At 39.8% G+C, this 25,391-nt stretch overlaps 1 long non-coding RNA gene across 1 annotated transcript in view; it reads left to right on the top strand.

Annotated features, from left to right (window-relative positions):
* The window catches only part of LOC121863908, a 56,651-nt gene extending 41,803 nt beyond the window's left edge, over positions 1 to 14,848 (top strand). The window contains exon 3 of the long non-coding RNA XR_006088472.1: positions 14,748 to 14,848. This is a non-coding gene — a long non-coding RNA (uncharacterized LOC121863908). The remainder of the gene's footprint in view (positions 1 to 14,747) is intronic.
* The last annotated feature ends 10,543 nt before the right edge of the window (positions 14,849 to 25,391 follow it).

Below are 25,391 nucleotides of genomic sequence, written 5' to 3'. Positions count from 1 at the left end.
TGCCATTATTAACTGTCAGGTGCCATTATTAACTGTCAGGTGCCATTGTTAACTGTTAGGTGCCATTATTAACTGCCAGGTGCCTTTATTAATTGTCAAGTGCCATTGTGTGCTTTGCCAGGTGCCATTTATTAACTGCCAGGTGCCATTATTAACTGTCAGGTGCCATTATTAACTGTCAGGTGCCATTATTAACTGCCAGGTGCCATTATTAACTGCCAGATTGCCATTATTAACTGCCAGGTGCCATTGTCCCGCTTTGCCAGGTGCCATTGATATTAACTGTCAGATTGCCATTATTAATTGACAGGTGCCATTATTAACTGTCAGGTGCCATTATTTAACTTTGCCAAGGTGCCATTATTAACTGCCAGTGCCATTATTAACTACCAGGTGCCATTATTAACTGCCAGGTGCCATTATTAACTGTCAGGGTACCATTATTCGCTGCCAGGTGCCAAATATTATCTGCCAGGTGCCATTATTAACTGTCAGGTGCATTATTGGCTTTGTCGGAGTGCCATTATTATTAACTGCCAGGTGCCAAGTAGTAACTGCCAGGTGCCATTATTAACTGTCAGGTGCCATTATTAACTGCCAGATTGCCATTGTGCTTTGCCAAGGTGCCATTATTAACTGTATCAGATGCCATTATTAACTGTCAGGTGCCATTATTAACTGTCAGATGCCATTATTAACTGTCAGGTGCCATTATTAACTGTCAGATGCCATTATTAACTGTCAGGTGCCATTATTAACTGTCAGGTGCCATTTTTAACTGCCAGGTGCCATTATTAACTGTCAGGTGCCATTATTAATTGTCAGGTGCCATTATCAATTGGTGAAATGTCGATAGAAATCTCTCTCTCTCTCTCTCTCTCTATCTCTCTCTCTCTCTCTCTCTCTCTCTCTCTCTCTCTCTCTCTCTCTCTCTCTCTCTCTCTCTCTCTCTCTGGGACAGGTTGGAGATATACAGTATATGTGTTTGAGAGTGTTTGTATGTAATTGACTATTCACAGAAGCCTTAATGAATGTTAACTGCTGTGGGTGTCATTGTCCACCCCAGAATGACGGCAATATTTTCCCACTGTTGACGTGACCTGTCTGTCGTCCTGCTGTATCGTATACACTGTACTTCCTCTCTACAGTGACTCGTTGGACAATTTTACTCATTCACCAGTTGAAGTCATGGTCATTTATGGACATGGCTGGGCGGCATGATTGGTCACAGACTGCTTTAACGTCACACCGGGTTAATGGTAATAACTTCCCGCCTGAGTTGTTCTTATATCCAGCTGTGTATATTGTCTAAGAACTTCATGACTGTTTTTTTCTTATAGACCAAACGGCGGCGGATGTTTATTGTATAAACAACCATGGTCAAACAGTTCAAGTGTTATAACGTCATTTACCAGCCTTACCATCACTATCTAAAGTCTTAACGAAGGATTGGCTATATAATTATTTCATGTTCAATCATCCATCAATTATTCTTAAATTTTTTGATAGTTTTAAATCAGTTCGTCCGTCGTGTTTCGGGCCAGCAGGTGTTGGCGGTCGGCTTGTTGGAGGAGTAACTCAAGATAAGATAACAAGAATGGCTTTATGATAACACAACCTGGTATATTACTAATGGCAGAAGCGGATTGACTCTACTTTAGTGTTGAAGCTGGCGTAGTTATCTGGTCATTACTCTCTATACTGTACTCTTATTGCTGGCGTAGCATCGCCTGGCGTGACTGTATAAGATGTCATCAACGCTAGGGGTGGCAGTGGTTGTGTTGGGTGTGAGAACGCTTCCTGTCAACAGTGAGCAGAGCGGGAGCAACATAGGTTCTCTTAATAACTATCACTTAAGATAACAAAAAAATGGGTCTATAAAAGAACATACTGTACATCCTTGGAAATCCTAACCCAGACACTCACTTCATTACGGGTTGTGTTGGGGTGAAATACGTCATATACACGATTAATATTTTTTTTTTTTACATAGTAAGTAGTAAGCAGCTATCAGACAGGGAGGTACTACCGCCTGGGAAGATATTGGAAACATAATGTGTTGTCTTATTGGTAGACCCTGCTGCCATATGGCACCACGAAAATTGTGACCAACACAACACAACATACATACAGTATATTGTTTCTCACTATTGATCTTTTTTCTTTTTTGTTATCGTCCTTTATCATTACTTTTATTATTATTATTGTATATTTTTATCTAATATATTTTATTATTATTATTATTATTATTATTATTATTTTTATTATTATTATTATTATTATTATTATTATTATTATTATTATTATTATTATTATTATTATTATTATTATAATTATTACTATTGTAACCGCCAATCAGGCGGTTAAAGGAATATTCAGACTCGTGACGTTGAACTCAGACTTTATAATTCGGTCAAACCTGTTGGATACAATTCCTTTTAGTATTTCACATAAATCATACATAGGCAATCACATAAATGTCTAATCCAATATATGTTTGCATAACAATCATAGCTATGTCATCAGTCTAATCTTAACACTTACAATGAGTACTTAATTTTCCATATTTTTATGTCGTCACAATGATAAACGATGCAATGGACACAGTCTACCTGTGTACACAATAAATACCAGTTAAACTTACGTGTTGAAAGTTTCAAAGGAAACCAGGTTAGGTGCTGCCTCTGTGATCTGAATGACTACAGAGGAACCAGGTTAGGTGTTGCCTCTGTGGTGTCAATAACTACAGAGGAACCAGATTAGGTGTTGCCTCTGTGGTCTGAATCGCTACAGTGCCGATACCCTGCTGTCGCCTCCCCAACCCTCTCTCGATGGGCAAGGCTGAGTCAGGTGATTATAATTATACATAAACAAAACTCCCCTTACACACTCCAACCTCCTCTGGGCCTCTCATCTCCACCATGCCAATACTCTACACACTGTATACGGGCAGGCACACCCAATAAACATGACATGACTTACAGCCTAACATAATGTTTGTTTATGTGTCATCCTACTCATTACTGCTTGCGGTAACAACTATTATATTATTTTCGCCCCAGACCCTGATGTGGGTCATTGACCTGTGCCCAGGTGGGCTAACTCCGTAAAAAAAAAGTAGATTGTTGACTCGTATACTACATAAATTAATAAACAAATATGACTTAAACTTACCCGAAACACCTTGCATACCAATTAACCTGTCTACACCTGACCTTGCCTACAGCCATGCATTCCAGTTAACCTGTCTACACCTGTTACTTCACCTGACATTACTAACAGTTATGTATACCAATTAACCTGTCTACATCTGACCTTACCTACAATCATGCTTTCCAGTTAACCTGTCTACACCTGTTACTTCACCTGACATTACTAACAGTTATGTATACCAATTATCCTGTCTACATCTGACCTTACCTACAGTCATGCATTCCAGTTAACCTGTCTACACCTGTTACTTCACCTTCCATACACTTTATGGGTTAGGCTTTCACCACACTTCCACCACCACTTCCACCACTTTCACCACTTCCACCATCACTCCGGCATGCAGTAATGGATGTTTAATGAAAGAAGGAAACTGCATCATCGAATCGAACTTATAAGAGAAGGAAAAGAACTAGTTACCCGGAATGAAAGATTTTTATCAGACGGAGAAATAAAAAGGAAATGACGAGGAGGAAGGAATTGGGGGAAATGTGGACTCATAAGAAAACATCCTTAAGATATTTGAAAATGAGATGCATGAGGAAAAAATGGTAATGGTGAAATGGGAAAAGGGAACGAGTGTGAGAATAACGGAGCCATGTGTTAGTTAGTGGTGTCTGGATGGAAAGAGTGAACTTTGTTGATATAGGTTAGGTTAGGTTAGGTTAGGTGAACTTTGCTTTAAGGATGTCAGGATTTTATGTTTGAAACCATTTATTGTTGTGTGTGTGTGTGTGTGTTGATGATGATGAGGTGAACTGTATGTGTATATACGCCTGCTATACCCCTACGACTAAGTAAGTTGTTACCATCACTATAATCAACACACACACACACACACACACACACACACACGCATGGTAACTTGCTCATATAAACACAACATATTGATTTGCACCTTCGAAACACACACGCGACTTAACAGGTCTGAACAAGTATGACAGCAGCGAGACCGATCGATAAATTCAGTATCGACCCTGAGCGGTGGACGTCCTCGACACAGCGGCAGATAACAGTAAAACAGTAAAGAAAATATTTGATGTGTACTTTCTTCTCCTCGTATGAGTTTCGGATTACAGTACTACTTCTTACTGCGGAGGGATATATACGGTTAATATGATACGCGGCTCTCAGTCCCCCCCCCCCCCTTATTTAGAATGAATATTGAGTATATGATTAATATAAACTTAACATTTTTGTTCTTATTTTTATTGATTTCTTAATTTTGTGAATGGAAATTGATACGGAAATGCTGGAAAAGTGTTGAGGAAGTGCAGCGGTATGTTCTAAAGTGGAAGCATTCTACATCTGGCGACCCGACCATTGGTGAGTCACCCATTCATGTGATGTGCCTGGAGCTTAACGGCACCGAAATTCATCGTGACTTGTTCTTTTCAATAATACTCATTTTTAGCCACTGAACAACATCAAACCATATTAAAAACTTATACAGCTCATCTTCTTATTAATTCTGTTTCTATATGACTTCTTTTGAAAGAGAAATATTGATTCGTTAAGGATAAATAAGAAAAATTTGGCAGGTAGTGCGTGGTCCGGATCGAGTGGCGACGTGGATTGCGTCATGTGATGCTAGCCAGTGCACGTTTGTTTGTTTCCTGAAACATCTATTACGCTAGTTGACGCAACTTGCATCTTTACTTACGCTCTCACTTTGGCCTTCTTGCATTTAGTAGGTTTTGTTCAAGGCTTTTCCTGAAAGGGCAAAAGGTAGATATTTGTGCAGTATAATCGTCATATAAGTTCATTGTTGTATACAAAGATAAAGTCAGTCGATTAACACTAAAAAGTTTATCAACATTTATCCTTTACGTATTATAATGATGACAAAAATATATACATATATGCATGCATACAAACAACCAGACAGACATATACACTATACAGTGCCTCCACACTTACAGGCACACCTCCCATACAGTAGTCACGGCTGGTGGTCCGCGACAACGTTTGCTTAACGTTGTTGGGGACCACGACCCCCTAACGGAGACACGATGATCCTCCCCATACTGGCCAGATATTTTGTAAATAATATTGATATTGTGTTAAAGGAATATCCTTCCTTCCTTAGGCTTTAGTAAGCCCCTTTATAATATTTATACTGTATATACTTGTGACACTTGCCAGATGCTTCTGGTGTCATTGTACAGGGGTACCTAGTGACAGCACTAGGATCCCGCTTCCTCTATCAAGGAATAAACAATTGAAATTGAACGTTGTTGGTCCGGACGCTCAGTGGTAACAGGTGAGCTTTAGTACTCAGTCACTGGCGATGTAATTTTTAGTTCTCTTATAATCATTCATAAGGAAATTTTCTTATTGATTAATTTAATTATTAATGTTTCTTTTTTAATTACATTGCAGTACGTCTTACGTTATTTGTAAATCTGTCTGTCTTTGTTTTGTGTACTATTCATTGTAAGTGGGACGCCCCTAGTCGACCCAGCTGCAGACTGGATATGTAACTTACAGATGGGGAATTGAAATGGGGCAGCTACGTTCACTTCCAATATTCTATAAAAGATTCCTGTTTTAGTTATTCGTAAGGTATAGGAATCGTATGTTATTCTTTCCAGTGTAATTAAATTTTTATTCATATAAAAAATATTCATTAACAATGTATACGTTCTTGATTTATTTATTCATAATGTATAAATTCCAGTCTTATTCATTCGTCATGTATAGGGTTCATATATTATAACAAAATCAGTATGTATAAGTTCTTTATTTATTCATGATGTATAAATTCCAGGTTTAATCACTCGTCATGTATACAGTAACGTTCACATAACAAAATCGGATCAATTGTTTACGTAATTATACATCAGAGAGTTAAATATAATACTCAAAGACCTGAGTACCTGAGGTACAGGAGCTGCCATGCACAGGCCAACCGACCTATTGCAGACTCCTTATTTTCTTATGTTCTTATATAATCCAGCATCATCAGAGAGTCGTGGTAGTGACCCTTGGGCGTGTGTGTGTGTGTGTGTGTTGGTCAAGGTGACGCAATACCTGGTAGCTCGTGGGGTGGGGAAGGAAAAACGACTGTAGGACGTTTGGTATATGGATCAAAGTGTGTGTGTGTGTGTGTGTGTGTGTGTGTGTGTGTGTGTGTGTGTGTGTGTAATTTCAGTTTATTTGATAATCTAATTCAACTTGGTAGTAGTAGTAGTACAGTAGTATCAAAAGATGGATCACCTAGCTTATGTTGTCTGAGGATTAACCTAACCTAATCTGAATTAACCAAACCAGACCAAACCAAACCAAAATTGACCAAACCAACACTGACTAACCAAACTAAACCAAACCTTACGTAAACTCAACCAAACCAAGCCAAAATTAACCTAACCAAACCTAACTACACAACAAAAAACAAGATTCAGAAATTATGGAGTTTCCTTTACTTCTTAAATCTGTACAGCAACACACACACACACACACACACACACACACACACACACACACACACACACACACACACACACACACACGTGCTTTCCTACTCAAGGTTAACATTGTAAGAGAAATATTGACTACGTCCTAGGGAGTATTACGTGGCATCACCCCGCTATTGTGAACACTGACAGCTGACCGGGTAAACAAACACGCGCCTGCAGCTGACTACCTGTGACGTCACTCCGCCAGCATCTCGGCTCCCCCACAAGCGTCATAGGGTCATTAACGTGTTGGAGGATAATAGAGGTATAAAGTAAATATGTCATAATATCCAGGGTAGTGTTCAGGATAAATTGTTGTATTTGTTTTGGTTAGTTAACAGAGTACGTCAGAGCTCCTCGGTCTTCTTGGAATGCTTCGTTTGTTGACGTCGTTTAGGGGGGTCGGAAAAGGGATCTACTGGTTAGGCGACTCTTCTTACAACATATTATAATCAGGGATATTGGAGTCGTCTGTGGCCATCTTAACCTGTCTAGTGTTTGTCCAGGATCTACGGCCTTGGAAACGTGGCCTCTTGTTCAGGTAAGCTGGTGCACTCGTCCACCATGTACAGTCAGAGGTTATTTAGGTCAGTTTGGTGTGTAGATGTGTCTTGAACAACTTAAAATTCGCCTCTCTAGTTCAAACTCTGTGGATATACTGATTAAAGCCTTATTTTCAGTAAAGAATGTGATAGTTTTAACAGATACAAGATAATGAAGCACCGAAATCCTGCTTCAGTCGCAGGTTGAACTGAAATGCCACTTCCTGCACCACACACACTGATACTATCGGACATAATTAATGCTGTATTACGGAAGTGAAGCGAAAGAATTCACCATAGAACGTCACATGTGGTACAGGTACAGGTAGTGTGGCGTATACTAATGATTTATACGCCACACAGGTGCTCCAAGATACTCACGAGTAATTTCCACTCTGGTGACGTGAGAATGTTTTGAGACAGTCAGCCAGACTAAGTAAACAACGAGCTAAAAATAGACCCAAAGAGACCCCCCCCCCCAGATACGGTCTTAAATATTGTTAATTTCAAGTTTACACAGACGAAAGTAAGATGATGAATTCTGGCAAGGTAATAAATAGAAGTATAACACAAGAAGAATGATGGACACGATATAAAAAAAATAAGATCAGAGAGAGAGAAGGACTTGGCTGTAGTGGATGACATCAAATTGTTGTTTTCAAGTTAACATAAACAACAGAGATAACAAGGAGGATCAGATGGTAGGTGTGATCCAGTGACTATTCAAACACACAAGATGTAAAGTCCCTCGTCCAACCAGTTATGAGTATGCATATTTAGAAGTCTTTTGTCCCGCAAGAGGAAGGGCATCCACCCATTCGAAAGTGTTTAGTGAAGGACAATGGAATTATTATCTTGGTTAAGGAACTTGAGACAACGAAGACCTGAGAAAAAAACTGAAGATTCCATTATCGTTGTAGAGAAGATGTTGAAGAGGAAGTAATGAATATATATAATAGAGAAGCGTCCCTGAATCTCTGGCCACACAACGACTACCAGAAGTCACTCATAAAATTTGTAAAGGACATCGGGTATACAGACCAGGCTGGGACAGTGGGACATAGTACACTAGTACAGTACAACCTCTCAACGAAAGATAACCAACGTGACACGACTGGACAACTACTAAACCGATTAAAAGAATGACAACAGCTGCCCCTTAGTGCAGCGTACTTAATATTGGAAGAACAAATACTGTCAATATATACAGCCGTAACAACATCAACCTAGAGAAGTCGACTTGTGAAAGAGACTTAGGGGTACTTGTAAGCACGGACCTACGGCCTAGAAAACAGTGCGTTAATGTTCGAAATAAGGCAAACAGAGTATTAGGTTTTATATCTAGAAGTGTAAGTAATAAGAGTGCACAGGTCTTATTGTAACTATATCTTGCGTTAGTCAGGCCGCACCTCGATTATGCGGTTCGGTTCTGGTGCCCTTATTATAGAATGGATATAAATTCACTGGAGTCGGTGCAGCGAAGAATAACGAAAATGATTCCAGTACTTAGAAACCTGCCATATCAAGATAGATTAAAAAAACTAAACTTGCATTCCTTAGAAAGACAAAGAGTACGGGGAGATATGATAGAAGTATTTAAGTGGGTGAAAGGAATCAATAAAATAGAAATAGATAAAGTTCTTATAATATCCAAGCAGGATAGGACTCGGAGCAACGGATTTAAGTTGGATAAGTTTAAGTTTAGGAGGGAGATAGGAAGGAACTGGTTCACAAATAGGGTGGTGGACGAGTGGAACAAGCTTAGCAACTATGTAGTAAGTGCTGGAACGCTGGAAAGTTGTAAAAGGAGGCGAGATAGATTCATGGATGGTAAAGGGTGGTTGTAACTCTAGACAGGAGCTGCCATGCACAGGACAACCGGTCTATTGCAAACTCCTTATTTTCTTATGTAATAACTCCGCCACCACCAGCACCCCGCCAGAAACAGTACCGTTTGTGTTTTATCCTGTCCAGCAAGAAGTGTATGACGACCTATAGATTCAGTGGCCTTGACGCCTTTCATCTGTTAAGAATAAACACAAACAAGTAACAGGTAAATTAGGTGTAGTCTCAGCTGGGTCTCGTCATGATACATATCCCTTTTTACATCATGTTGAAGATCTCCATCACGCCTCTATTATACAAGTGTAAATTTACATACGCCTGTCTTTCATAATGTTGGGGGGAATCTACTCTATCCTTGTGTATGTTGTTTCCTTATATTTGTGTGTTTTATATACGCGTTGGATTCACACACACACACACACACACACACACACACACACACACACACACACACACACACGTCATCATCTATTGCAGACTCCTTATGTTCTTATGTGACTCAAGCATCAGTTTACTTTCCACGGCTCACTTATTATGTTCTCTTTTCCTTTCCTTGTTCTCCGTAACCCGAGTGTCTCACAGCTCCACTCACCCTCGTGTTTGAGAGTCTTGACATCACAGCGTCCCGTCCTAGGTGTTGTTTGTTTGTTTGTTTGTTTGTTTGTTTGTTTGTTACATATACCACACGGCATCACATCACATCCAAGGGCAATGCTGTTAACCACATACAGTATATGTTACAGCACGTGTGTGTGTGTGTGTGTGTGTGTGTGTGTGTGTGGCGGTAAACACGTACAGGTCATGAGTGGTGTGACTAACTGCATGAACTCCGGTGTTACAGTATGTGGTAACGCTCACTCCACGCCGTGAAGATACGCATGTAGGTGGGTTGGGCATGGTATGATGGTCACACACACACACACACACACACACACACACACACACACACACACACACACACACACACACACACACATTCATTTATTCATTCATGGGTAAAGTAAGAAGAAAATCAAACACATCCACAAGCTACCACACTTATTTCCACCACAACACCTCAGTCGCCGTTTGTTGCTCAGGGTCCCTAGAAGCAGCTGAAGCAACATAGCAACAAGTCTCTCTATGACAACATAAGCTTCTTCAAAACACAGCTGAGATTGAACTATAGGACCATGTAATACCCTGCCAAGCTTCACTAGGTCGATATTAAATAATGTTAGAGCAAAACTTAAAGAACTGATGTGGTTCGTCCTTCAGAAGTCCTCCTCGTTAGTCCCCAACATCAGTCACTTTTCTGACGATGTTGTGACAGAGATTTCCTAGGTTAGACTCTATCAATCTCCCGGTTACTGTAGAGGAGCTTAAAATCCTGTGACAAGCGTTCCATCACACTCGTTGTTCTTCAGACTGCAGAAGAATTCATACCTCGTCACCCACTGTCCCGTTAGCCCTCCTGTAGAAGCGATATCCTTCAGTAGCTCTCTCAGTCATTGACCTCATCAAGGCTCTCAAACTTGTATTCCCCGAAAGTATTGTCTCTTGGTTTGTGAATATCGGTTAGGAATGTCGTCAGGCTGTCTAGTATCGATAGCCCACACCCTACTTTCTGTAATTCACCTGTGGAGTTCCTCAAGGGGCGAGAATGGACCCTCAGTGACTTATCCATCCACCGGAAAAACACTTTGAAGACCCTCGACACAATCTTCTGAACTAAACCATGGCCACCAGTCAGGTCAACCTCCACTCAGGCAGTCGTAACTTCCAGCCGTATTGTAAAGTTTATAAATCCCCGAGAAATTTTGCTACAGATAAAGTGTATTGGAAAGTCCACGTCAACAACGTAATGAAACGTGCTAGTTATTACCCCACCTGCTGAGGCGGCTGAACATACACACTGGGATTTCCACCACTCCAGCTAAAACAAAAACAAACAAAACATCCACACCATCTTGAGGTGGCTGAGACAAACACACGTGCACCTCACCTGTCTGGATGGGCCTTCTCCTCTCAACTCCTGCAGGAGAAACAAAAGAGAGCTACAAGATCCTTCTCAACTGCCTCAATTATCACTTTGTATAATATTTTAATTATTTCTAACCAACAAACTCTTTAATAATGTTAATATCTTCTTGGACATCACACGTATATTTTTTTTTATTTTTAGTATTCTTTTGTAAATTTAATTCACTGTTTAAATTATTAGGCTTTGGGTACAGAGTCGTCAATCAAGCGTTAATAATAGTAGTAGTAGTAGTAGTTATAGTGTTGTTGTTGTTGTAGTAATATTATCACCATTATCAGAAATATTAACCTGTACATAATAATATTCACACTCATACTAACATCCTACAGAGGGCGGGAGGCAGGAGGTTCACTTACTGATAATATACATGACACTAACCACGTTTTATTTACCGCGTAGTATGTGACGTGCTTGGGTGTGCGTCTTACAAGCTGAAGGTGGTAGTAGAATCCTGGTGGTGGGTGGGTGGGTACTGGGTGGGTCAGTGGGTGGGTACTGGGTGGGTCAGTGGGTGGGCCCTCCTTTGATTACGTGTGTTTAGCTTCTCCCACTTATTTTTCTTCCTCGTTGAACTGGTTTTAATTTTGAGGTTTATTATTTCGTTTTTATTCTATTTTATTTGATTTTATTTTTTATTGACAATTTTATTTTGTTTTTTATTGAATGTTTCGTTGGATACTTTTTTTTTTGGGGGGGTTTGTTGATTCTATTTTGACCTTAGTTATAGTTATTGGTTAGGTTAGGTTAGGTTAGGTTAGGTTAGTTTAGTTTAGTTTAGTTTAGTTTAGTTTAGTTTAGTTTAGTTTAGTTTAGTTTAGTTTAGTTTAGTTTAGTTTAGTTTAGTTTAGTTTAGGGTTTAGTTTTTAGGGTTTTAGGTTTTAGGTTAGGTTTAGTTTAGGTTAGTTTAGTTTAGTTTAGTTTAGTTTAGTTTAGTTTAGTTTAGTTTAGTTTAGTTTAGTTTAGTTTTGGGTTTAGTTTAGTTTAGTTTAGTTTAGTTTAGTTTAGTTTAGTTTAGGGTTTGGTTTAGGTTGGGTTAGGTTGGGATTGCAGGTTGGGTTGGGTTGGGTTGGGTTAGGTTGGGATAGGTTGGGTTGGGTTAGGTTGGGTTAGGTTGGGTTAGGTTAGGGGTTGGGTTGAGTTAGTTTAGTTTAGTTTTAGTTTAGTTTAAGGTTTAGTTTAGTTTAGTTTAGTTTAGTTTAGTTTAGTTTAGTTTAGTTTAGTTTAGTTTAGTTTAGTTTAGTTTAGTTTAGTTTAGTTTAGTTTAGTTTAGTTTAGTTTAGTTTAGTTTAGTTTAGTTTAGTTTAGGTTATTAGGTAAAAATTAATTAGAATAACTTGTTTGAAAAAAAAATTGTTGGCTATAACAGAAAGAGGAAGAGAGAGAATGGAGTATGAAATAATGAGAAAATGTAATAAAACAAGAGAGAGAGAGAGTGTCATGAGTAACTAGAAACACAATGTGAATCATAAATAGAAAGGAAAAATTTTTTGTAACTCCTCCTTCTCTTCCTCCTCTTCTTCTTCCTCCTCTTCTTCTTCCTCCTCTTCTTCTTCCTCCTTCTCTTTTTCCCCCTCTTCCTTCTCCTCCTCCTTTTCTAGAAACCTCACTACTGGCTGTCACACATCCTCTCTCTCTCTCTCTCTCTCTCTCTCTCTCTCTCTCCTCTCTCCTCTCTCTCTCTCTCTCTCTCTCTCTCTCTCTCGTGCTAGTGTTGTATTTCCTAGACCGTGTATGTATTTTCACGTGTCTGTGTTGAATTTCCTAGATGTTACATGTAGGTTAGGTTAAGTTAAGTTAAGTTAAGTTAAGCTAAGTTAAGTTAAGTTAAGTTAAGTTAAGTTAAGTTAGGATGAGACACACCTCGTCAGGACATTTTTTTCCTACTGGTTTATCTTCTTGTCATATATAGTTTCGTGTGTGTGTGTGTGTGTGTGTGTGTGTGTGTGTGTGTGTGTGTGTGATAATAATAATAATAATAATAATAAACGGTTTATTAATAGATTTGCATCCGGTGGCTGAAAATATACAGACTTACATTTGATTTAGACATAATGATATAATATGCATTGAATACATTTACAGGGCTGTACAGTACATAAATCAGGAGTTGTTTATTATTTTAACAAGAGATGGGATGGTGCTGTTCTTATATCTATCGGTGCGGGCTCTAATGGGCTGAATTTTGTTGTAGTGGCGGACTACGCCAGTTGGGTGGGGGGCTGCCTGCGGCAGGAGGTGGCGATGGCGAGGGTGGTGCAGTAGTCCACTGCCAAACCTTTCCAGTGCTTGGTGGTGGAGGTCACTGAGGGATGGCATTTCCAGGGTGGAGAGAGCGTTGGTGTAGCCGGAGTATTCTGTGTGTGTGTGTGTGTGTGTGAGAGATTCAGAGAGATGAACGATAATAATGAATGAATGAATACACACACACACACACACACACACACACACACACACACACACACACACACACACAAACAAACAAACAAACAAACAAACACCTCAGTAGGAGGATACAAAAGAATTATATACTGTTAAGATTAAAATTTATATATAATACTGTACATCATCCCACTCTTCCCTCTCTCCCCACTCTCCACTCCCTCTCTCACCCCCTTCTCTCCACTCCCTCTCTCCCCCTCTCCCCCCCTTTTAACCTCCCATTCCTCACCCTCCACTCTATTTCTCTCCCCTCGATCCCTCTCCCTCTTCTCCCTCTCTCTACTCCCCTCTCCCTCTTCTCCCTCTCCCCTCTTTCCCCCTCTCCATCCCTTCCCCCTCTTCTCCACTACATTTCTCCCCCTCGCTCCCCCCTCTCCTCCCTTTCTCCCCACTCTCCCCACTTTCCCCTCTCCCCCACTTCCCCACCCCCTCTCCTCCCCCTCTCCCACGACTGTAGAGAATCAGCTAGTTGGTACCTTGCCTTGTTAGTGTGTTAGGTGAGCCAATCAGGCACCTCGACTCACTGCTCAATGGTCGCCAGCAATTGTTGATGTGTGCGTGACTGAGGGCATGGCTTGACCTACCTACTCTCTCTCTAACACAGGCTCCCAATGCCATGTTCAACCCGTTCGTGATACTTGTAATAATAATAATAATAATAATAATAATAATAATAATAATAATAATAATAATAATAATAATAATAATTAACGGTTTATTGATAAAGTTCTGGGTGGGTCGTTTAACAAAAGGTTCCATTACTGAAAGGAGAAGGAAAATGAACTGAACATACAAATTATTATAGTTTGCTGCTGATGGCCCAGGCTGGTCTCTTGCCATACTGTGTGAGGTCACAAAGGCCTCGTGGTGCAGTAACTCATCCGTAGGCGTTAAGATGAAGGACCTCACGTAGTCATGGGGACACCGTGGTGTGTGGGGTGGTGTCACAGTACTTCACTCTCTCTGCCAGGTGGTGTTGTGTTATCTCGTGTGTGTGTGTGTGTGTGTGTGTGTGTGTGTGTGTGTGTGTGTGTGTGTACGATAGATAGATGAAGACCATGTAGTATATATTTATGTATATTTAATCTTTGTTAATGTATAATATGTTCTATATAGTAATGTATACAGTATATCATGTATATTAATTTATATATAATGTATGATAATGTATATGTAATGTATATTGATGCATTTTGATGTATTTTAGTAACTGTATATGTCACTCAACAGGGGGTGCTGTGGCTGAGTGGCTACAGCGCTCACTTAACCTATTCCAAGGTCTCTGGTTCGATCCCAATGCACTCAAACGATACCCGCTGGAGTGCCAACCTGTGAGTGATATCAAGTACACTGTTGGCACCATGCACTCATTAATCTTGTGGCACCATAGACTCATTAAAGCTTTGTGGCACCATAGCCTCATTAAAGCTTTTGTGGCACCATAGACTCATTATAGCTTTTGTGGCACCATAGACTCATTATAGCTTTTGTGGCACCATAGACTCATGAAAGCTTTTGTGGCATCATTAAAGCTTTTGTGGCACCATAGACTTATTATAGCTCTCTGGCACCATATATATTATACCTCAAGTTATGGTGAATTTAGTGTATAGTGAATGGACTGCATACATCGCTAAACCAAACACAAATGGTTCATGGTGTATGGTGTATAATATTGTATTTTATGTATAGTATATATTGTATTTACTCCTTGGAATAATGTCTATGTCCTCAGTTGTATAGTTGTATAGATTACTTGGAGTGTATAGCGTGAGTGTGTATTTTTTGGTGGGTATATCGAGCATTATGGTCTCGTAAGTATTGTGTATTAGTGTATATCTACACCTTAAGACACCAATGACGTAGAGTCGTGTATACAAACTGTCACCACCGGAAGTAAGTATGCTGTATAAATGTATAGAGTATGATGTATTTCCCAGTCCTCTCACAAAAAAAAATCCTTTCCGCATTCACTAACGTTCTAAAGGTCATTATTCTGCGTAAGTGAAGGTATAAAATGGTACTAAACTAATTGACTAACTAAACTAATTGACCTAACCTAACCTCCCTCAAAAGTTTTCATCGTAAAATATCGTCAAAATTGTCCTGAGGTTCTCATTTGATCGAGTGTTGTTTGGTGGTATGAGTTACGTGATATAATGAAGGTAGTGTGTGAGTGAGTGTCGGGAAACTGTTATCTCGTGGCTTTAGATCCGCTAAACACGACTTACTTCCTCAGAAACCATACCACTTTTTTTTGGGGGGGGGTAGTCACAGTCACCAATTAGATCTCTTCCGACAAATACCTGATTACACAAATCTCGTGAGTGTGAACGTAAAAGTGTTAGATCCCCTGTCTCCTCCTGAGTGCGGAAGTTTATCATATATGGTTGTTACTACTAAAAGGCGAGTAGCTGGCACCCCCTCCACCACCCCCTCAAGATGATATATGAAGTGGTATACCCTTGAGACACCCCCCCCATGTTGGTGTATGTATGTCCTGCAAGTTCTCTGACGCCCACCCACCCCGCCCGCCCACTCCCCACCCACCAAAACCCGAGACGTAGTTCCGGGTTTCATAAAAGTCATTGCTGGAGAGGAGGTACAGTAGATGTGTCTAACCTCAAGATAGTGGTATTAAAAAAAATGGATCTTCTACGGGTATGTGTTAATCCATACTCGTTTCTTTACCTGCCTAGTGTGTGGTGTAATGATGTAGGTGGTGGATGAGGTGGATTATTTTCTGGATGTGTGTGTGTTTCTCTCTCTCTCTCTCTCTCTCTCTCTCTCTCTCTCTCTCTCTCTCTCTCTCTCTCTCTCTCTCTCTCTCTCAGCAGTAAACCCTTCACCATTATAGCGGAAACTGATAATAAATTTTTAATCTTCAGGAAGTTAGTGTCTTGAGATAAGAACCGAGACGCCACCTGACACTACATGACACAACACCACACCACACCACACCACACCCACACCCACACCCACACCACACCACACCACACCACACCCACACCCACACCCACATCACACCACATCACACAATACCAAATTAGTATAAGTGTGCTAGTTTTCCGCTGTAAAAACTAGACCTCACGTAACTATGCCATCATGTACTATCGTGGACAAAAGTTTGCTCCTTCCCAAACTGAAGCAGTATCGACCCGCACAGCACACCCGCACTAGATAACAATCAGGGTAAGTCAGTTCGGAGACTCATTCTCGTGTCTCAGTTTCACTACAGGGAGCGAACTTTTGTCCACGATAGTACAGTATTTTTTTCCCATTGACTCGTTTTTTTTTCCTTAACCACTGTTTTTAGGGGAAATAAAGTAAGAATGTGTGAGAATCTTTCTTTTATTTATGGCTGTGATACAGTGAGACTTTTTTCCTGGGTCTAGTTTTACTAAACTCTGAGAATCTTATTTTGTTTGTCCTTTTATGTCGTATAAGTGAGTCAGTTTGAGATAATCTTACATTGAAACCCACAATTCTTACGTCATAATTTAAGTGAACTGGTTAGGTTAGGGAAGGTTTGGTTAGGTTAGGGAAGGTTTGGTTAGGTTAGGTTAGGTTAGGGAAGGTTTGGTTAGGTTAGGGAAGGTTTGGTTAGGTTAGGTTAGGGAAGGTTTGGTTTGGTTTGGTTAGGGAAGGTTTGGTTAGGTTAGGGAAGGTTTGGTTAGGTTAGGTTAGGTTAGGGAAGGTTTGGTTAGGTTAGGGAAGGTTTGGTTAGGTTAGGTTAGGTTAGGTTAGGTTTGGTTAGGTTAGGGAAGGTTTGGTTAGGTTAGGGAAGATTTGGTTAGGTTAGGGAAGGTTTGGTTAGGTTTGGTTAGTTAGACTTGTGAGTTAGAGTTGTTCTTTCACTTGAAGTTAAGGGGAAATATTAACCCAAGAACTACTGAAGACATATCTTAGGCCTCACGAATATTAGGAACACCTGTTTAGTGCACCTGGGGATTAAATACCCTAATGCAAACTTAACCAAATATAATCTAACATAACCAAATATAATCTAACATAACCAAATATAATCTAACATAACCAAATATAATCTAACTTAACCAAATATAATCTAACTTAACCAAATATAATCTAACTTAACCAAATATAATCTAACTTAACGTAACATAACATATCCTAACGTAACGTATCCTAACGTAACCTAACCTAACCAAATAAACTAAGTAAACTTAACCTAACTAAACCTAACCACCAGACAACCCCATTAGTACTGTTATCGTCATTTCACTAAACTAGACAAGAGGGAATAAGAAATTACTTATAAAAAAATGAAATTCCAGCTTTAATAAGTTAGTGAAGTCAGGGATTTAAATATAATCTTACCTGCAATTTAAAGGAAAAAAATTAACTAATGAAGATTTCTGTTTGTTACTACGTATGGGAACTGACGCATTCCAGTACTGGTGGTGTGTGTGTGTGTGTGTGTGTGTGTGTGTGTGTGTGTGTGTGTGTGTGTGTGTGTCATCGGTAATGGCATTGTTGATTGAAGAAACTCTCTCTCTCTCTCTCTCTCTCTCTCTCTCTCTCTCTCCTCTCTCTCTCTCTCTCTCTCTCTCTCTCTCTCTCTCTCTCTCTCTCTCTCTCTCTCTCTCTCTCTCTCATAAGTCATCAAAATGTTACTTCCGAGGGATTAGTGAATAGTGTGGATGAATGCTGTTGGTAAGAGGTGGATGGTGTGGATGTGGGTGTGAGCTGGATGTGGGATGGATGATGTAAGTGAGGATGGCTATTGAGATGGATGGGGGTTGATTTGTCTGGATGGGAATGGATGATTTACTGAAGTGGATGGTAGATAAATGTAGTGTAAATGATAGTAAGTGGATGTGGATGAAACAAGTTCGTGGAAGAATATTACATCCATATAGATAGCAAGATAACATAAATGCGTATTGAGAGAGATAACATATGTGCGTATTGAGCGAGATAACTTATGTGCGTATTGAGGAAGATAACATATGTGCGTATTGAGCGAGATAACATATGTGCGTATTGAGCGAGATAACATATGTGCGTATTGAGGAAGATATCATATGTGCGTATTGAGGAAGATAACATATGTGCGTATTGAGCGAGATAACTTATGTGCGTATTGAGGAAGATAACATATGAGCGCATTGGAAGAGATAACATATGTGCGTATTGAGGAAGATAACATATGTGCGTATTGAGGGAGAATACATATGTGCGTAGTGGGAGAAATAATGACATAATGTAACACACTGGAAGCATAACGGCGTAAATCAACTGAGAGGAGGTGTGTGTGTGTGTGTGTGTGTGTGTGTGTGTGTGTGTGTGTGTGTACCGTGGAGGGGCGGCAGAGATTCACTACCACTTGTCTATCAAAACAACATCTCCGGGCCATGAATCAATCAGACGGGCGCCATCAGGTTGCCTTCCTCCCCTCCCCGTAGTTCAGCCATCAGCTTACGAAAGGCGGTGAGGAGGAGGAGAGGAAGGGTAGGAGGTAATGGGGGGGGGGAGGGGGAGTAAGGGGGTTGTATTTTCACTTCCCGTGGCCAAATAAGCTGGGCCTGATCTTGATCTTCAAAGGTCAGTTCCTTCTTAAGATACTTCGTGGGGGGGCGGGTGTCAATGCGGATACTCACTCACTCACTCACTCACTCACTGCCGGATACAGGTAAAGATTTGTTAAGGGGTGAAGCTGTTGGTATGTGTGGGGGGGGCGGTCCATGGTGCTTGTGCTTTATATTGTGAAGGGCTATCATCATCATTATCATCATAATCATCATCATCATTATAATCGTCATCATCATCATTATAATCATCATTATTATAATCGTCATCATCATTATTATCATCATTATTATAATCGTCATCATCATCATTATAATCATCATTATTATAATTGTCATCATCATTATCATCATTATAATCGTCATCATCATCATTATAATCGTCATCATCATGATCATCATTTTGCTGCCATTTTCCAAGATTGCGTGAATGGCAATGATGATGACAATGATGATGACAGATAATAATGATGATGATGATGATGATGATGATGATGATGATGATGATGATGACGACATTTATTACCTATAAGTTACTTTTTTAATTACCTGAAAATTAGTCACCCTAAATTATTTCACCTGTAGATTATTATTAAACCATCTTAACGTTACCTGTGGGGATGGGGTCAGGTCAGGTTAGGTTAGGTTAGGTTAGGTTAGGTTAGGTTAGGTTAGGTTAGGTTAGGTTAGGCTAGGCTAGGCTAGGCTAGGCTAGGCTAGGCTAGGTTAGGGTAGTTAATCTTCAGGTGAAACAAATTAAGTTGCATAATCTTCAGTTGAACCGAACAAACTTGATACTAACCTGTAAAAGACGAGTATAATAATACCTCACTTAACCGAATATTGATGTTAAATTAGAAGTTCGGATAAAGAATTAGAAGTAACATTAGCTCCTCTAGATGGCAGGTTAATGAGACAGGTAACGTGGCATCTAGGTATAGAATCCAGCACCACAGTTTGAGGGACTGGTCTTTTAGGGGCTGGTATTTAAGGTGCTGGTCTTTTCGGGGCTGGTATTTAAGGGGCTGATGTTTAAGGGGCTGATGTTTAAGGGGCTGTTATTTAAGGGACTGGTATATTAGGGGCTGGTATTTTAGGGGCTGATGTTTAAGGGGCTGTTATTTAAGGGAATGGTATTTTAGGGGATGGTCTTTAAGGGGCTGATGTTTTCGGGGTATTTTAATGGGAAATAAGGGCAAGGGTATTCTCCAGGGTCGTATGTTATTCCAGAAAAAAATAAATCATTATATACCATGTAATGTGTTAATGTATTACCTATTTCACTTTTTAATTTGGGTAATTTTTATGACCTGTAAAGTAATTTACCAGTGTAATAGCGTCAAGTAATTACGTCGATTTTTTTTGGGGGGGAGGGATGGTGGGGGGGGGTCATTAATGTATCACAGAAACATTTGAGATAAAAATGTATTTATTACTTCAACAACGGCAAGTGTTTTATTGTTCAGTTTCTCATAACACTAATATAACCCTTCATTTTTGTTTTTTGTTTTTAATGAAAGTTCGACCCATCTGTTGTTGCAATTTCCATAGTTATCATGTGAGAAAATATACGTAAAAATATTAGTTAATTGGTTGTATGTATAGAGATATGCAAATTATAATCCTACACATAACATAACCATAACATAACATAACCCTAACATAACCATAACATATCCTAACGTAACACCCTAACCTAACCTAACCAAACCAAGGAAGGATTCTTTTCTCACCTGGTAAATATATCAAGACTGTTGGATGTCATCTGTCACTCTGCTTAATTACCTCCGTCATACAGTATTTAATTATTAGTCGTATTGTGTTTTTGTCCACTGATTCTGTTATTAAAAGGTGGAATTATTTGTTTTTTTACATATTTAAATCATATCTGTTCTACCAGTTGATACGATACGCCTGATACCATACGCCTGACCCTGTACGCCTGACCCCGTACGCCTGACCCCGTACGCCTGACCCCGTACTCCTGACTCCATACGCCTGACCCCGTACACCTGAACTGACCCCATATACCTGACTCCATACGTCTGATGCTAAACCTCCGGTACACACGGAAGCAGTGTTGCCAGTCACTCAACTCAAGCATTTTCACTCCCTTAATTATATTGTTGGAGACACAGTCACAGTTGGGTCGACTGTGGGTGTCATGGGCGGGAACCTGGGGCCGTTAGGAGACAAGGTGAATGTTGTATCCATTCTGCCACCACACGCCTGGGGACTAATAATAATGTTAAGTACAGCTATCAGTCAACTACCATTTTTAGAGTTATTATCTGAAATAGGATAAATATATCTTCTTATGAGTAATTGTGGGCGAACATTATTATGAACCAATATTGAACATGTGCGGCAGAGTGGATCACCGTGAGCAAACAACCGTGCATGCTTTGACGTGATCCCTCATGACCCATGATGTCAGCTTAACTCTTCCGTCTCGTGTGTTTTGTGGTCACTAGATAATTGTATCTGAGTTTATCAGTGAAGTAAACTTTGATCTGTACACAAGCAAATACACTGTCAGGTGAGGCCCCCTGCTGTGACACACACACACACACAACACACACAAATGTTAAAATTTACTGCCTGATCGCACTTATAATCACGTATCAGTAATCATTTAGTTCGTGGCATAATATAACCTATCAAATAATAACATAACCAGTAAGACAATAATATATTATAATACGCATAAAGATACTGTAAATAGTGACATTTATTTCGGTGTAGGCAGAGGTGGACAACATGGTAGCCTAGCAACTGGCGCCATGACAACAGCTTACCTCTCCATCATGGCGTAACCCTCTCCCAGACCCTCACATACTCATTAATCTTTAATTTGAATTACCTCTCTACAAGGGCACTCACAATGGCCACATCATACGGCCCCTTCGTTTAGTTTGTGACATATCCGTTTATACCTTTGTTTGTCTTTAGTTAAATTATTTGATCCATTTGTTATGTAATTTATAACACTGGCGGTTATGGCCATTTTGCCTAAAATTGTGGTGTGGCGTGTGTGCAGGGCCACGTGCCTCCAGAAGCTCGTGTTATCTGCCATCACCACTCCCTCTGTTATCTCTTGTTATCATTATTATCCTTTAATGAGAGGGACTGTGGTGAGGCAACACGAGGAAGTCACCGAAGCTAGGCTGGGAACACTCCGCCATCTTGCCCACTCGCTAAACTCTCGCGTATTTTTTAATAATTTTTAAACAATTTTCCTTTGATTTTGAGTTAATTGTGCTCCCTTCTTCCTCCCTCATTCCTCCTCCAGGTGCCTCCAAGATATGAGTTCTGAATGGGTAGTTAATTTAATTGATCCGTGTGTTTGTTTGTTTGCTTGCTTGCTTGCTTCTTCAGACGTACTCAAGCAATGTGTGAACTATAATGCTGAATTTAGGACCCAGTAGTAACCAAGTTCTTCGGCAAAAACTTATTGTGGTTTTCTATTTAGTTTTCAAGTCAATTTTGAACGTATTTTTGCTCGTGTCACTCCACCTGTAACGTTGCAGTGTTGATGTAGTGCACGTCCCTTAAGTGTCAGTGCACCGTGTTGATGTAGTGCACGTCCCTTAAGTGTCAGTGCACCGTGTTGATGTAGTGCACGTCCCTTCAGTATCAATGCGCATAGAGACAAGCTATTTTGTTTTCGAAATTTTGAGTCAAGTTTCTTTTTTTGTGATTTGAACTAAAAAAATTTATTTATTCAGCTTCACGGTGACGCTTAACACAATTCATAGTGTCTCGCTTGTCCTCCATAGTTAATGTTTGGAACTCTCTAAAGTCTTTTAAAAATAGAGTACATAGTGTTTTTGTTTTTAACTATCCCTTCGTTAAAGCATTTATTTATTGTTATTCTTTGGTTATATGATTTTTTTTATCGTTTGTTGTTATTGCGTTTTTTATTCACTACGGGGACGCCATTTTAGTTCAGTACAGTATCTGCACTAAATTACTTTCTCCCACACAAGCAGCTCCTCCGACGTGCTCTTACCCCTGCAGTAACTGTTGACGTCACGTGATTAATTCTTGAGCAGCTGCACAACTCGACTCGTTTAACACCACCGACTAACAACAACATTCCACAGGCAAGAAAATTAACGTCTTGAGTTATAATCACCATCCGGTATTACTCCATCTTGTATTCCTCCGCCATGTGATGTATATATTACTCCATCTTGTATTCCTCCGCCATGTGATGCATATATTACTCCATCTTGCATTCCTCCGCCATGTGATGTATATATTACTCCATCTTGCATTCCTCCGCCATGTGATGTTATAAGGGAAATAGTCCGCATCACCTGAAGATTCTCTCTCCCCATCCCCAGATTATTCCACCTGGAGATAAACAACCTAACCTAACCTCGTCCCCATATAGCGCGCTGATTAGCCCTTATCGACATATAACGTAAAGGAAGTATTCTGGTAACTGCGCTTGTGATGAGAGTTTAGTTCGGACCAATCACCTCATGCTATGCCCTTATACGCATGTTTTGGGGGACCAGTTTTCTTCCGTATGAGTTTTGTAGGGTGAGGCAACAAAACACTTTAGGTTCGTCCTCCCTTACTGAATTACGATACATGTTTGATAATGTCATTAGTAGAATTTGGAACACTTAGTTTATTACAAGATGGGTTTTAAAAAGTAAGTAATTGTTATAGAAATCACTAAAAAGCATTGCAGGCTGCGTGTGTATAATATTGCCCTGATGTGAAGGTCTTCGCCATGTATTAAATTTTGTTTGCCTTATTTATTTATTTTTGTATTTATTTATTTATTTATTGCAATTATAGGCTGGTGATATGTTTGTCCTTCCTTCCGTCCGTTAGTCCTGTCCAACACTAATATTCCTCTTACAGTTATGAAATTTTTGTAACTTAAACAATATATAAGGGTACTATTATAATATAATTATAGATGCATATACTATAATGTGGGTCACGTCTCATAATTTTTTTCGACTTTCATTTGATTTCATATAATTTTAGTTTCAATGAGATAATTTCAGATATTATACTTTAGGGAAAATTACTATATGAAGCTATATTAAACGAATTGCCTAATGTTCCAGTTTTATGAGTTAATGTATAAATTCCATATATCTATTCCAATTACTGAAAATTAAATTACAGGAAAGAGAGCATTTTTGTGTTGTGTAAATGTGCTCATCAAATAACTTTCATTTTATTTTATTGTTTTATTTTTATTTTTTTGTAATATCTGTGAAATTAAATTGCTTTACCCTCTCTCCTCGGGACTTTGATGGGAGATACTATGTCACTGCTTAGTCTGTACACGGGACCACTGGGCGAGACGAGTTGTGTGTGTGTGTGTGTGTGTGTGTGTGTGTGTGTGTGTGTGTGTGTGTTTTACAGGTTTTATGTGTTTTTTTACCAATAAAATCAGTTTATTTCTTTTATTTATTTATTATTATTTGTTAGTACTTTTCCTACTTTTATTTTTCATATTTTTGTTAATTTATTCTTTATTTATCTTTCAGTCTTTCTTACGAGTCTCTATTTTCTCTCTGCCTCTGTGTACTGTTTTCTTATTATTTTTCTTTACACTGGGCGTTATTCTTTCTCTATCTATTCTCTTCATTTAATTCTTTTATCTATATATTTCTCTGGGTTTTCCTTCTCCCTCTCGCTTTCTCCCACTCGCTTTCTCCCTCTCGCTTTCCTTTCATCCTTATTCTCTTATCACTCCACCCACCTTATTCTTTCCCTCTCCTTCGCTCCTCACCCCTATCCCTCTCTCTCTCCCTCATATTTCCGTCTTCTCCTCTCATAAGCCTTTTGCCCATCTATCCTTTCCACTCTATCAGCCCCTTTTCCACTGTTTTATCACCTATGTCTACCCTTCCTACTTTATTCTATCGTGTTTCTTGTCCTTTATCAGGTATAGTGTCGAATTGCTCTACCGCCTCGTCATGTTCCGTGCCATCTGCTGCCGCCCCTCCATCCTCTTCCTCCTCCTCCTTCTTCTCCACTACTACCATCAGTGCTACCTCCTCCACCACCACCACCACCACTACCGCTACTGCCTCCCCCACCACCACCATTACCACCACCAGCTCTCTCAGTGAATCGTGTCTTATCCACTCTCTGTCGCACTGAGGTTGTTATTAATAGTGCCATTACCTGATGCACTGTCATGATGGTGCCAGAGTTATTACCCTCCAGTGCCAGTACCTGATGCCTCGCCAAGTGCCACCTCCTCTCCTAGCCTGACCATGCTGCTAAGTTACTCACCTGAGCTGAAAGTGAAAGTGGGGTCACATAAGCATGACTGCCCATTAGG

This window comes from Homarus americanus, unplaced genomic scaffold (genome assembly GCF_018991925.1).
Source record: "Homarus americanus isolate GMGI-L3 unplaced genomic scaffold, GMGI_Hamer_2.0 scaffold48354, whole genome shotgun sequence".
Taxonomy (NCBI): domain Eukaryota; kingdom Metazoa; phylum Arthropoda; class Malacostraca; order Decapoda; family Nephropidae; genus Homarus; species Homarus americanus.
The sequence above is the reverse complement of the archived record's forward strand: the minus strand, read 5'-3'. Positions and strand labels throughout refer to the sequence as shown.